Below are 15224 nucleotides of genomic sequence, written 5' to 3'. Positions count from 1 at the left end.
GTGGACTGGGACTGGACTGGCGAGGGACTGGGATTGGACTGGCAAGGGACTGGACTGGGATTGGACTTGCGAGGGACTGGACTGGGATTGGACTGGAACTGGACTGGCGAGGGACTGGACTGGGACTGGACTGGCGAGGGACTGGACTGGGATTGGACTGGGATTGGACTGGCGAGGGAGTGGACTGGGATTAGACTGGGATTGGACTGGCGAGGGACTGGACTGGGATTGGACTGGGATTGGACTGGCGAGGGACTGGACTGGGATGGGACTGGCGAGGGACTGGACTCGGACTGTACTAGCAAGGGACTGGACAGGGATTGGACTTGGATTTCAATGGACTGGGATTGGACTGGCGAGGGACCAGAGAGGGACTGGACAGGGATTGGTCTGGCGAGGGACTGAACTTGGACTGGACTGGCGAGGGAATGGACTGGGATTGGACTGGGATTGGACTGGACTGGGACTGTACTGGGATTGGACTGGCGAGGGACTGGAGTTGGATTGGATTGGCCAGGGACTGGACTGGGATTGGACTGGCGAGGGACTGGACTGGGATTGGACTGGCGAGGGATTGGACTGGGTTTGGAATGGCGAAGGACTGGACTGGGATTGGACTGGCGAGGGAGTGGACTCCGATTGGACTGGCGAGAGACTGGGATTGAACTGGACTGGGATTGGACTGGCGAGGGACTGGCAAGAGACTGGACTGGGATTGGACTGGCGACGGACCGGACTGGGATTGGGACTGGATTGGCAAGGGACTGGACTGGGATTGCACTCGCCAGGGACACACTGGGATTGGACTGGCGAGGGACTGGACTGGGATTGGACTGGCGAGGGAGTGGACTGGGACTGGACTGGCGAGGGACTGGGATTTGACGGGTGGGGATTGGACTGGCAAGGGACTGGACTGGGATTGGACTTGTGAGGGACTGGACTGGGATTAGACTAGTGAGGGAGTGGACTGGGATTGGCCTGGTGAGGGACTGGACTGGCATTGGACTGGGATTGGACTGGCGAGGGACTGGACTGGGATTGGACTGGGATTGCACTGGGACTGGATTTGCGAGGGAGTGGACTGGGATTGGAATAGCGGGGTACTGGACTCGGACTGTACTGGCGAGGGACTGGATTAGGATTGGACTGGGATTGGACGGCACTGGGATTGGACTGGACTGGGATTGGACTAGGGAGGGATGGGACTGGGATTGGACTGGGAGTGGATTCGGGAGGGACTGGACTCGGACTGTACTGGCGAGGACCTGGACTGGGATTTTACTTGGATTGGACTGGACTGGGATTGGACTGGGATTGGACTGGACTGGGATTGAACTGGCGTTGGACTGGACGGGGATTGGACTAGCAAGGGACTGGACTGGGATTGGACTGGGATTGGACTGGCGAGGGACTGGACTGGGATTGGACTGGCGAGGGACTGGACTGGGAATGTACAGGCGAGGGACTGGACTGGGAATGGACTGGGATTGGACTGGACTGGGACTGGACTGAGATTGGACTGGTGAGGGATTGGACTGGGATTGGACTGGCGAGGGACTGGACTGTGATTGGACTGGCAAGGGACTGGACTGGGATTGGACTGGCGAGGGACTGGACTGGGATTGGACTGGCGAGGGACTGGACTGGGATTGTACCGGCAAGGGACTGGACTGGGATTGGATTTGCGAGGGACTGGACTGGGATTGGACTGGAGAGGGACTGGACTGGGATTTTACTTGGATTGGACTGGACTGGGATTGGACTGGCGAGGGACTGGATTGGGATTGGACTGACGAGGGACTGGACTGGGATGGGACTGGTGAGGGACTGGACTGGGATTGGACTGGGATTGGATTTGCGAGGGACTGGACTGGGATTGGACTGGTGATGGACTGGACTGGGATTGGACTGGTGATGGACTGGACTGGGATTGGGACTGGATTGGCGAGGGACTGGACTGGGATTGGACTGGCGAGGGAGTGGACTGGGACTGGACTGGCGAGGGACTGGGATTGGACTGGCAAGGGACTGGACTGGGATTGGACTGGACAGGGACTGGACTGGGATTGGACTGACGAGGGAGTGGACTGGGATTGGCCTGGTGAGGGACTGGACTGGGATTGGACTGGGATTGGACTGGGATTGGACTGGGAGTGGATTCGGGAGGGACTGGACTCGGACTGTACTGGCGAGGACCTGGACTGGGATTTTACTTGGATTGGACTGGACTGGGATTGGACTGGGATTGGACTGGACTGGGATTAAACTGGCGTTGGACTGGACTGGGATTGGACTGCACTGGGATTGGACTGGGATTTGACTGGACGGGGATTGGACTAGCAAGGGACTGGACTGGGATTGGACTGGGATTGGACTGGCGAGGGACTGGACTGGGATTGGACTGGCGAGGGACTGGACTGGGAATGGACTGGGATTGGACTGGACTGGGATTGGACTGAGATTGGACTAGCAAGGGACTGGACAGGGATTGGACTGGTAAGGGACTGGACTGGGATTGGACTGGTGAGGGATTGGACTGGGATGGGACTGGGATTGGACTGGACTGGGATTGACCTGGCGTTGGACTGCACTGGGATTGGACTGGTGAGGGACTGGACTGTGATTGGACTGGCAAGGGACTGGACTGGGATTGGACTGGCTAGGGACTGGACTGGGATTGTACCGGCAAGGGACTGGACTGGGATTGGATTTGCGAGGGACTGGACTGGGATTGGACTGGAGAGGGACTGGACTGGGATTTTACTTGGATTGGACTGGACTGGGATTGGACTGGCGAGGGACTGGATTGGGATTGGACTGACGAGGGACTGGACTGGGATGGGACTGGTGAGGGACTGGACTGGGATTGGACTGGGATTGGACTGGACTGGGATTGGACTGGCGAGGGACTGGATTGGGATTGGACTGACGAGGGACTGGACTGGGATGGGACTGGCGAGGGAGTGGACCAGGACTAGAGTGGCGAGGGACTGGGATTGGACTGGCAAGGGACTGGACTGGGATTGGACTTGCGAGGGAGTGGACTGGGACTGGACTGGCGAGGGACTGGGATTGGACTGGCAAGGGACTGGACTGGGATTGGACTTGCGAGGGACTGGACTGGGATTGGACTGACGAGGGAGTGGACTGGGATTGGCCTGGTGAGGGACTGGACTGGGACTGGACTGGGATTGGACTGGCGAGGGACTGGACTGGGAATGGACTGGGATTGGACTGGACTGGGACTGGACTGAGATTGGACAAGCAAGGGACAGGACAGGGATTGGACTGGTAAGGGACTGGACAGGGATTGGACTGGTGAGGGATTGGACTGGGATGGGACTGGGATTGGACTGGACTGGGATTGACCTGGCGTTGGACTGCACTGGGATTGGACTGACGAGGGACTGGACTGTGATTGGACTGGCAAGGGACTGGACTGGGATTGGACTGGCGAGGGACTGGACTGGGATTGTACCGGCAAGGGACTGGACTGGGATTGGATTTGCGAGGGACTGGACTGGGATTGGACTGGAGAGGGACTGGACTGGGATTGGACTGGGATTGGACTGGACTGGGATTGGACTGGCGAGGGACTGGATTGGGATTGGATTGACGAGGGACTGGACTGGGATTGGATTTGCGAGGGACTGGACTGGGATTGGACTGGAGAGGGACTGAACTGGGATTGGACTGGGATTGGACTGGACTGGGATGGGACTGGCGAGGGAGTGGACCAGGACTGGACTGGCGAGGGACTGGGATTGGACTGGCAAGGGACTGGACTGGGATTGGACTTGCGAGGGAGTGGACTGGGACTGGACAGGCGAGGGACTGGGATTGGACTGGCAAGGGACTGGACTGGGATTGGACTTGCGAGGGACTGGACTGGGATTGGACTGACGAGGGAGTGGACTGGGATTGGCCTGGTGAGGGACTGGACTGGGATTGGACTGGGATTGGACTGGCGAGGGAGTGGACTGGGACTGGACTGGCGAGGGACTGGGATTGGAGTGGACTGGGATTGGACTGGCAAGGGACAGGACTGGGATTGGATTTGCGAGGGACTGGACTGGGATTGGACTGGCGAGGGACTGTACTGGGGAGGGACTGCACTGGGATTGGACTGGCGAGGGAGTGTACTGTGGAGGGAGTGGACTGGGATTGGACTGGCGAGGGACTGGACTGGGATTGTACTGGCAAGGGACTGGACTGGGATTGGACTGGGATTGGACTGGCGAGGGACTGGACTGGGATGGGACTGGCGAGGGACAGGACTCGGACTGTACTAGCGAGGGACTGGACAGGGATTGGACTTGGATTTTAATGGACTGGGATTGGACTGGCGAGGGACTGGACTTGGACTGGTCTGGGCTGGGATTGGACTGGGATTGGACTGGACTGGGATTGGACTGGGATTGGACTTTACTGGGATTGGACTGGCGAGGGACTGGACTGGGATTGGACTGGCGAGGGAGTGGACTGGGATTGGACTGGCGAAGGACTGGGATTGAACTGGACTGCGAGACACTAGGATTGAACTGGACTGGGATTGGATTTGCGAGGGACTGGACTGGGATTGGACTGGCGAGGGACTGGACTTGGACTGGTCTGGGCTGGGATTTTACTGGGATTGGACTGGGATTGGACTTTACTGGGATTGGACTGGCGAGGGAGTGGACTGGGATTGGACTGGCGAGGGACTGGACTGGGATTGGACTGGCGAGGGAGTGGACTGGGATTGGACTGGCGAGGGAGTGGACTGGGATTGGACTGGCGAAGGACTGGACTGGGATTGGACTGGCGAGGGACTGGACTGGGATTGGACTGGCGAGGGAGTGGACTGGGATTGGACTGGCGAGGGACTGGACTGGGATTGGACTGGCGAGGGACTGGACTGGGACTGGACTGGCGAGGGAGTGGACTGGGATTGGACTGGCGAACGACTGGGATTGAACTGGACTGGCGAGACACTAGGATTGAACTGGACTGGGATTGGACTGGCGAGGGACTGGACTGGGATTGGACTTGGATTGGACTGGGACTGGATTTGCGTGGGACTGGACTCGGACTGTACTGGCGAGGGACTGGTTTAGGATTGGACTGGGATTGGACTGCACTGGGATTGGACTGGGATTGGACTGGACTGGGATTGGACTAGGGAGGGACGGGACTGGGATTGGACTGGGAGTGGCTTTGCGAGGGACTGGACTCGGACTGTACTGGCGAGGGACTGGACTGGGATTTTACTTGGATTGGACTAGACTGGGATTGGACTGGGATTGGACAGGACTCAAATTGAACTGGCGTTGGACTGGACTGGGATTGGACTGGCGAGGTACTAGACTGGGACTGTACAGGCGAGGGACTGGAATGGGAATGGACTGGGATTGGACTGGACTGGGACTGGACTGGGATTGGACTAGCAAGGGACTGGACTTGGATTGGACTGGCGAGGGACTGGACTGGGACTGGACGGGGATTGGACTAGCAAGGGACTGAACTTGGATTGGACTGGCGAGGGACTGGACTGGGACTGGACTTGTGAGGGACTGGACTGGGATTGGACTGGCGAGGGACTGGACTGGGATTGGACTGGGATTGGACTGGACTGGGACTGGACTGGGATTGGACTAGCAAGGGACTGAACTTGGATTGGACTGGCGAGGGACTGGACTGGGACTGGACTGGCAAGGGACTGGACTGGGATTGGACTGGCGAGGGACTGGACTGGGACTGGACTGGCGAGGGACTGGACTGGGATTGGACTGGCGAGGGACTGGACTGGGACTGGACTGGCGAGGGACTGGACTGGGATTGGACTGGCGAGGGACTGGACTGGGATTGGACTGGCGAGGGACTGGACTGGGACTGGACTGGCGAGGGACTGGACTGGGATTGGACTGGCGAGGGACTGGACTGGGACTGGACTGGCGAGGGACTGGACTGGGATTGGACTGGCGAGGGACTGGACTGGGAGTGGACTGGCGAGGGACTGGACTGGGATTGGACTGGCAATGGACTGGACTTGGATTGGACTGGCGAGGGACTGGACTGGGACTGGACTGGGATTGGACTGGCGAGGGACTGGACTGGGACTGGACTGGCGAGGGACTGGACTGGGATTGGACTGGCGAGGGACTGGACTGGGATTGGACTGGGATTGGACTGGACTGGGACTGGACTGGGATTGGACTAGCAAGGGACTGAACTTGGATTGGACTGGCGAGGGACTGGACTGGGACTGGACTGGCGAGGGACTGGACTGGGATTGGACTGGCGAGGGACTGGACTGGGACTGGACTGGCGAGGGACTGGACTGGGATTGGACTGGCGAGGGACTGGACTGGGACTGGACTGGGATTGGACTGGCGAGGGACTGGACTGGGACTGGACTGGCGAGGGACTGGACTGGGATTGGACTGGCGAGGGACTGGACTGGGATTGGACTGGTGAGGGACTGGACTGGGATTGGACTGGCGAGGGACTGGACTGGGACTGGACTGGCGAGGGACTGGACTGGGACTGGACTGGCGAGGGACTGGACTGGGATTGGACTGGCGAGGGACTGGACTGGGACTGGACTGGCGAGGGACTGGACTGGGATTGGACTGGGATTGGACTGGACTGGGACTGGACTGGCGAGGGACTGGACTGGGACTGGACTGGCGAAGGACTGGACTGGGATTGGACTGGCGAGGGACTGGACTGGGACTGGACTGGCGAGGGACTGGACTGGGACTGGACTGGCGAGGGACTGGACTGGGACTGGACTGGCGAAGGACTGGACTGGGATTGGACTGGCGAGGGACTGGACTGGGACTGGACTGGCGAGGGACTGGACTGGGATTGGACTGGCGAGGGACTGGACTGGGATTGGACTGGCGAGGGACTGGACTGGGACTGGACTGGCGAGGGACTGGACTGGGATTGGACTGGCGAGGGACTGGACTGGGACTGGACTGGCGAGGGACTGGACTGGGATTGGACTGGCGAGGGACTGGACTGGGACTGGACTGGCGAAGGACTGGACTGGGATTGGACTGGCGAGGGACTGGACTGGGATGGGACTGGCGAGGGACAGGACTCGGACTGTACTAGCGAGGGACTGGACAGGGATTGGACTTGGATTTTAATGGACTGGGATTGGACTGGCGAGGGACTGGACTTGGACTGGTCTGGGCTGGGATTGGACTGGGATTGGACTGGACTGGGATTGGACTGGGATTGGACTTTACTGGGATTGGACTGGCGAGGGACTGGACTGGGATTGGACTGGCGAGGGAGTGGACTGGGATTGGACTGGCGAAGGACTGGGATTGAACTGGACTGCGAGACACTAGGATTGAACTGGACTGGGATTGGATTTGCGAGGGACTGGACTGGGATTGGACTGGCGAGGGACTGGACTTGGACTGGTCTGGGCTGGGACTGGACTGGGATTGGACTGGCGAGGGACTGGACTGGGACTGGACTGGCGAGGGACTGGACTGGGATTGGACTGGCGAGGGACTGGACTGGGACTGGACTGGCGAGGGACTGGACTGGGATTGGACTGGCGAGGGACTGGACTGGGACTGGACTGGCGAAGGACTGGACTGGGATTGGACTGGCGAGGGACTGGACTGGGATGGGACTGGCGAGGGACAGGACTCGGACTGTACTAGCGAGGGACTGGACAGGGATTGGACTTGGATTTTAATGGACTGGGATTGGACTGGCGAGGGACTGGACTTGGACTGGTCTGGGCTGGGATTGGACTGGGATTGGACTGGACTGGGATTGGACTGGGATTGGACTGGGATTGGACTTTACTGGGATTGGACTGGCGAGGGACTGGACTGGGATTGGACTGGCGAGGGAGTGGACTGGGATTGGACTGGCGAAGGACTGGGATTGAACTGGACTGCGAGACACTAGGATTGAACTGGACTGGGATTGGATTTGCGAGGGACTGGACTGGGATTGGACTGGCGAGGGACTGGACTTGGACTGGTCTGGGCTGGGATTTTACTGGGATTGGACTGGGATTGGACTTTACTGGGATTGGACTGGCGAGGGAGTGGACTGGGATTGGACTGGCGAGGGACTGGACTGGGATTGGACTGGCGAGGGAGTGGACTGGGATTGGACTGGCGAGGGAGTGGACTGGGATTGGACTGGCGAAGGACTGGACTGGGATTGGACTGGCGAGGGACTGGACTGGGATTGGACTGGCGAGGGAGTGGACTGGGATTGGACTGGCGAGGGACTGGACTGGGATTGGACTGGCGAGGGACTGGACTGGGACTGGACTGGCGAGGGAGTGGACTGGGATTGGACTGGCGAACGACTGGGATTGAACTGGACTGGCGAGACACTAGGATTGAACTGGACTGGGATTGGACTGGCGAGGGACTGGACTGGGATTGCACTTGGATTGGACTGGGACTGGATTTGCGTGGGACTGGACTCGGACTGTACTGGCGAGGGACTGGATTAGGATTGGACTGGGATTGGACTGCACTGGGATTGGACTGGGATTGGACAGGACTCAAATTGAACTGGCGTTGGACTGGACTGGGATTGGACTGGCGAGGTACTAGACTGGGACTGTACAGGCGAGGGACTGGACTGGGAATGGACTGGGATTGGACTGGACTGGGACTGGACTGGGATTGGACTGGACTGGGACTGGACTTGGATTGGACTGGCGAGGGACTGGACTGGGACTGGACGGGGATTGGTCTAGCAAGGGACTGAACTTGGATTGGACTGGCGAGGGACTGGACTGGGACTGGACTGGTGAGGGACTGGACTGGGATTGGACTGGCGAGGGACAGGACTGGGATTGGACTGGGATTGGACTGGACTGGGACTGGACTGGGATTGGACTAGCAAGGGACTGAACTTGGATTGGACTGGCGAGGGACTGGACTGGGACTGGACTGGCAAGGGACTGGACTGGGATTGGACTGGCGAGGGACTGGACTGGGACTGGACTGGCGAGGGACTGGACTGGGATTGGACTGGCGAGGGACTGGACTGGGACTGGACTGGCGAGGGACTGGACTGGGATTGGACTGGCGAGGGACTGGACTGGGATTGGACTGGCGAGGGACTGGACTGGGACTGGACAGGCGAGGGACTGGACTGGGATTGGACTGGCGAGGGAATGGACTGGGATTGGACTGGCAATGGACTGGTCTTGGATTGGACTGGCGAGGGACTGGACTGGGACTGGACTGGGATTGGACTGGCGAGGGACTGGACTGGGACTGGACTGGCGAGGGACTGGACTGGGATTGGACTGGCGAGGGACTGGACTGGGATTGGACTGGGATTGGACTGGACTGGGACTGGACTGGGATTGGACTGGGATTGGACTAGCAAGGGACTGAACTTGGATTGGACTGGCGAGGGACTGGACTGGGACTGGACTGGCGAGGGACTGGACTGGGATTGGACTGGCGAGGGACTGGACTGGGACTGGACTGGCGAGGGACTGGACTGGGATTGGACTGGCGAGGGACTGGACTGGGACTGGACTGGGATTGGACTGGCGAGGGACTGGACTGGGACTGGACTGGCGAGGGACTGGACTGGGATTGGACTGGCGAGGGACTGGACTGGGATTGGACTGGCGAGGGACTCGACTGGGACTGGACTGGCGAGGGACTGGACTGGGATTGGACTGGCGAAGGACTGGACTGGGATTGGACTGGCGAGGGACTGGACTGGGACTGGACTGGCGAGGGACTGGACTGGGACTGGACTGGCGAGGGACTGGACTGGGACTGGACTGGCGAGGGACTGGACTGGGACTGGACTGGCGAAGGACTGGACTGGGATTGGACTGGCGAGGGACTGGACTGGGATTGGACTGGCGAGGGACTGGACTGGGTTTGGACTGGCGAGGGACTGGACTGGGATTGGACTGGCGATGGACTGGACTGGGACTGGACTGGCGAGGGACTGGACTGGGATTGGACTGGCGAGGGACTGGACTGGGATTGGACTGGCGAGGGACTGGACTGGGATTGGACTGGCGAGGGACTGGACTGGGATTGGACTGGCGAGGGACTGGACTGGGACTGGACTGGCGAGGGACTGGACTGGGATTGGACTGGCGAGGGACTGGACTGGGATTGGACTGGCGAGGGAGTGGACTGGGATTGGACTGGCGAGGGACTGGACTGGGACTGGACTGGCGAGGGACTGGACTGGGATTGGACTGGCGAGGGACTGGACTGGGATTGGACTGGCGAAGGACTGGACTGGGATTGGACTGGCGAGGGACTGGACTGGGATTGGACTGGCGAGGGACTGGACTGGGATTGGACTGGCGAGGGACTGGACTGGGATTGGACTGGCGAGGGACTGGACTGGGACTGGACTGGCGAGGGAGTGGACTGGGATTGGACTGGCGAACGACTGGGATTGAACTGGACTGGCGAGACACTAGGATTGAACTGGACTGGGATTGGACTGGCGAGGGACTGGACTGGGATTGGACTTGGATTGGACTGGGACTGGATTTGCGTGGGACTGGACTCGGACTGTACTGGCGAGGGACTGGATTAGGATTGGACTGGGATTGGACTGCACTGGGATTGGACTGGGATTGGACTGGACTGGGATTGGACTAGGGAGGGACGGGACTGGGATTGGACTGGGAGTGGCTTTGCGAGGGACTGGACTCGGACTGTACTGGCGAGGGACTGGACTGGGATTTTACTTGGATTGGACTAGACTGGGATTGGACTGGGATTGGACAGGACTCAAATTGAACTGGCGTTGGACTGGACTGGGATTGGACTGGCGAGGTACTAGACTGGGACTGTACAGGCGAGGGACTGGACTGGGAATGGACTGGGATTGGACTGGACTGGGACTGGACTGGGATTGGACTAGCAAGGGACTGGACTTGGATTGGACTGGCGAGGGACTGGACTGGGACTGGACGGGGATTGGACTAGCAAGGGACTGAACTTGGATTGGACTGGCGAAGGACTGGACTGGGATTGGACTGGCGAGGGACTGGACTGGGATTGGACTGGCGAGGGACTGGACTGGGATTGGACTGGCGAGGGACTGGACTGGGATTGGACTGGCGAGGGACTGGACTGGGATTGGACTGGGATTGGACTGGACTGGGACTGGACTGGGATTGGACTGGGATTGGACTAGCAAGGGACTGAACTTGGATTGGACTGGCGAGGGACTGGACTGGGACTGGACTGGCGAGGGACTGGACTGGGACTGGACTGGCGAGGGACTGGACTGGGACTGGACTGGCGAAGGACTGGACTGGGATTGGACTCGCGAGGGAGTGGACTGGGATTGGACTGGCGAGGGAGTGGACTGGGATTGGACTGGCGAGGGACTGGACTGGGATTGGACTGGCGAGGGACTGGACTGGGACTGGACTGGCGAGGGAGTGGACTGGGATTGGACTGGCGAACGACTGGGATTGAACTGGACTGGCGAGACACTAGGATTGAACTGGACTGGGATTGGACTGGCGAGGGACTGGACTGGGATTGGACTTGGATTGGACTGGGACTGGATTTGCGTGGGACTGGACTCGGACTGTACTGGCGAGGGACTGGATTAGGATTGGACTGGGATTGGACTGCACTGGGATTGGACTGGGATTGGACTGGACTGGGATTGGACTAGGGAGGGACGGGACTGGGATTGGACTGGGAGTGGCTTTGCGAGGGACTGGACTCGGACTGTACTGGCGAGGGACTGGACTGGGATTTTACTTGGATTGGACTAGACTGGGATTGGACTGGGATTGGACAGGACTCAAATTGAACTGGCGTTGGACTGGACTGGGATTGGACTGGCGAGGGAGTGGACTGGGATTGGACTGGCGAACGACTGGGATTGAACTGGACTGGCGAGACACTAGGATTGAACTGGACTGGGATTGGACTGGCGAGGGACTGGACTGGGATTGCACTTGGATTGGACTGGGACTGGATTTGCGTGGGACTGGACTCGGACTGTACTGGCGAGGGACTGGATTAGGATTGGACTGGGATTGGACTGCACTGGGATTGGACTGGGATTGGACTGGACTGGGATTGGACTAGGGAGGGACGGGACTGGGATTGGACTGGGAGTGGCTTTGCGAGGGACTGGACTCGGACTGTACTGGCGAGGGACTGGACTGGGATTTTACTTGGATTGGACTAGACTGGGATTGGACTGGGATTGGACAGGACTCAAATTGAACTGGCGTTGGACTGGACTGGGATTGGACTGGCGAGGTACTAGACTGGGACTGTACAGGCGAGGGACTGGACTGGGAATGGACTGGGATTGGACTGGACTGGGACTGGACTGGGATTGGACTGGACTGGGACTGGACTTGGATTGGACTGGCGAGGGACTGGACTGGGACTGGACGGGGATTGGACTAGCAAGGGACTGAACTTGGATTGGACTGGCGAGGGACTGGACTGGGACTGGACTGGTGAGGGACTGGACTGGGATTGGACTGGCGAGGGACAGGACTGGGATTGGACTGGGATTGGACTGGACTGGGACTGGACTGGGATTGGACTAGCAAGGGACTGAACTTGGATTGGACTGGCGAGGGACTGGACTGGGACTGGACTGGCAAGGGACTGGACTGGGATTGGACTGGCGAGGGACTGGACTGGGACTGGACTGGCGAGGGACTGGACTGGGATTGGACTGGCGAGGGACTGGACTGGGACTGGACTGGCGAGGGACTGGACTGGGATTGGACTGGCGAGGGACTGGACTGGGATTGGACTGGCGAGGGACTGGACTGGGACTGGACAGGCGAGGGACTGGACTGGGATTGGACTGGCGAGGGACTGGACTGGGATTGGACTGGCAATGGACTGGTCTTGGATTGGACTGGCGAGGGACTGGACTGGGACTGGACTGGGATTGGACTGGCGAGGGACTGGACTGGGACTGGACTGGCGAGGGACTGGACTGGGATTGGACTGGCGAGGGACTGGACTGGGATTGGACTGGGATTGGACTGGACTGGGACTGGACTGGGATTGGACTGGGATTGGACTAGCAAGGGACTGAACTTGGATTGGACTGGCGAGGGACTGGACTGGGACTGGACTGGCGAGGGACTGGACTGGGATTGGACTGGCGAGGGACTGGACTGGGACTGGACTGGCGAGGGACTGGACTGGGATTGGACTGGCGAGGGACTGGACTGGGACTGGACTGGGATTGGACTGGCGAGGGACTGGACTGGGACTGGACTGGCGAGGGACTGGACTGGGATTGGACTGGCGAGGGACTGGACTGGGATTGGACTGGCGAGGGACTCGACTGGGACTGGACTGGCGAGGGACTGGACTGGGATTGGACTGGCGAAGGACTGGACTGGGATTGGACTGGCGAGGGACTGGACTGGGACTGGACTGGCGAGGGACTGGACTGGGACTGGACTGGCGAGGGACTGGACTGGGACTGGACTGGCGAGGGACTGGACTGGGACTGGACTGGCGAAGGACTGGACTGGGATTGGACTGGCGAGGGACTGGACTGGGATTGGACTGGCGATGGACTGAACTGGGACTGGACTGGCGAGGGACTGGACTGGGATTGGACTGGCGAGGGACTGGACTGGGACTGGACTGGCGAGGGACTGGACTGGGACTGGACTGGCGAGGGACTGGACTGGGATTGGACTGGCGAGGGACTGGACTGGGACTGGACTGGCGAGGGACTGGACTGGGATTGGACTGGGATTGGACTGGACTGGGACTGGACTGGCGAGGGACTGGACTGGGACTGGACTGGCGAAGGACTGGACTGGGATTGGACTGGCGAGGGAGTGGACTGGGATTGGACTGGCGAGGGACTGGACTGGGACTGGACTGGCGAGGGAGTGGACTGGGATTGGACTGGCGAGGGAGTGGACTGGGATTGGACTGGCGAAGGACTGGACTGGGATTGGACTGGCGAGGGACTGGACTGGGATTGGACTGGCGAGGGAGTGGACTGGGATTGGACTGGCGAGGGACTGGACTGGGATTGGACTGGCGAGGGACTGGACTGGGACTGGACTGGCGAGGGAGTGGACTGGGATTGGACTGGCGAACGACTGGGATTGAACTGGACTGGCGAGACACTAGGATTGAACTGGACTGGGATTGGACTGGCGAGGGACTGGACTGGGATTGGACTTGGATTGGACTGGGACTGGATTTGCGTGGGACTGGACTCGGACTGTACTGGCGAGGGACTGGATTAGGATTGGACTGGGATTGGACTGCACTGGGATTGGACTGGGATTGGACTGGACTGGGATTGGACTAGGGAGGGACGGGACTGGGATTGGACTGGGAGTGGCTTTGCGAGGGACTGGACTCGGACTGTACTGGCGAGGGACTGGACTGGGATTTTACTTGGATTGGACTAGACTGGGATTGGACTGGGATTGGACAGGACTCAAATTGAACTGGCGTTGGACTGGACTGGGATTGGACTGGCGAGGTACTAGACTGGGACTGTACAGGCGAGGGACTGGACTGGGAATGGACTGGGATTGGACTGGACTGGGACTGGACTGGGATTGGACTAGCAAGGGACTGGACTTGGATTGGACTGGCGAGGGACTGGACTGGGACTGGACGGGGATTGGACTAGCAAGGGACTGAACTTGGATTGGACTGGCGAGGGACTGGACTGGGATTGGACTGGCGAGGGACTGGACTGGGATTGGACTGGGATTGGACTGGACTGGGACTGGACTGGGATTGGACTGGGATTGGACTAGCAAGGGACTGAACTTGGATTGGACTGGCGAGGGACTGGACTGGGACTGGACTGGCGAGGGACTGGACTGGGACTGGACTGGCGAGGGACTGGACTGGGACTGGACTGGCGAAGGACTGGACTGGGATTGGACTGGCGAGGGAGTGGACTGGGATTGGACTGGCGAGGGAGTGGACTGGGATTGGACTGGCGAGGGACTGGACTGGGATTGGACTGGCGAGGGACTGGACTGGGACTGGACTGGCGAGGGAGTGGACTGGGATTGGACTGGCGAACGACTGGGATTGAACTGGACTGGCGAGACACTAGGATTGAACTGGACTGGGATTGGACTGGCGAGGGACTGGACTGGGATTGGACTTGGATTGGACTGGGACTGGATTTGCGTGGGACTGGACTCGGACTGTACTGGCGAGGGACTGGATTAGGATTGGACTGGGATTGGACTGCACTGG

This window comes from Telmatherina bonti, assembly GCF_933228915.1.
Source record: "Telmatherina bonti genome assembly, chromosome: 23".
In the NCBI taxonomy this organism is placed as follows: Eukaryota; Metazoa; Chordata; class Actinopteri; order Atheriniformes; family Telmatherinidae; genus Telmatherina; species Telmatherina bonti.
This window is presented reverse-complemented; position numbering follows the sequence as displayed.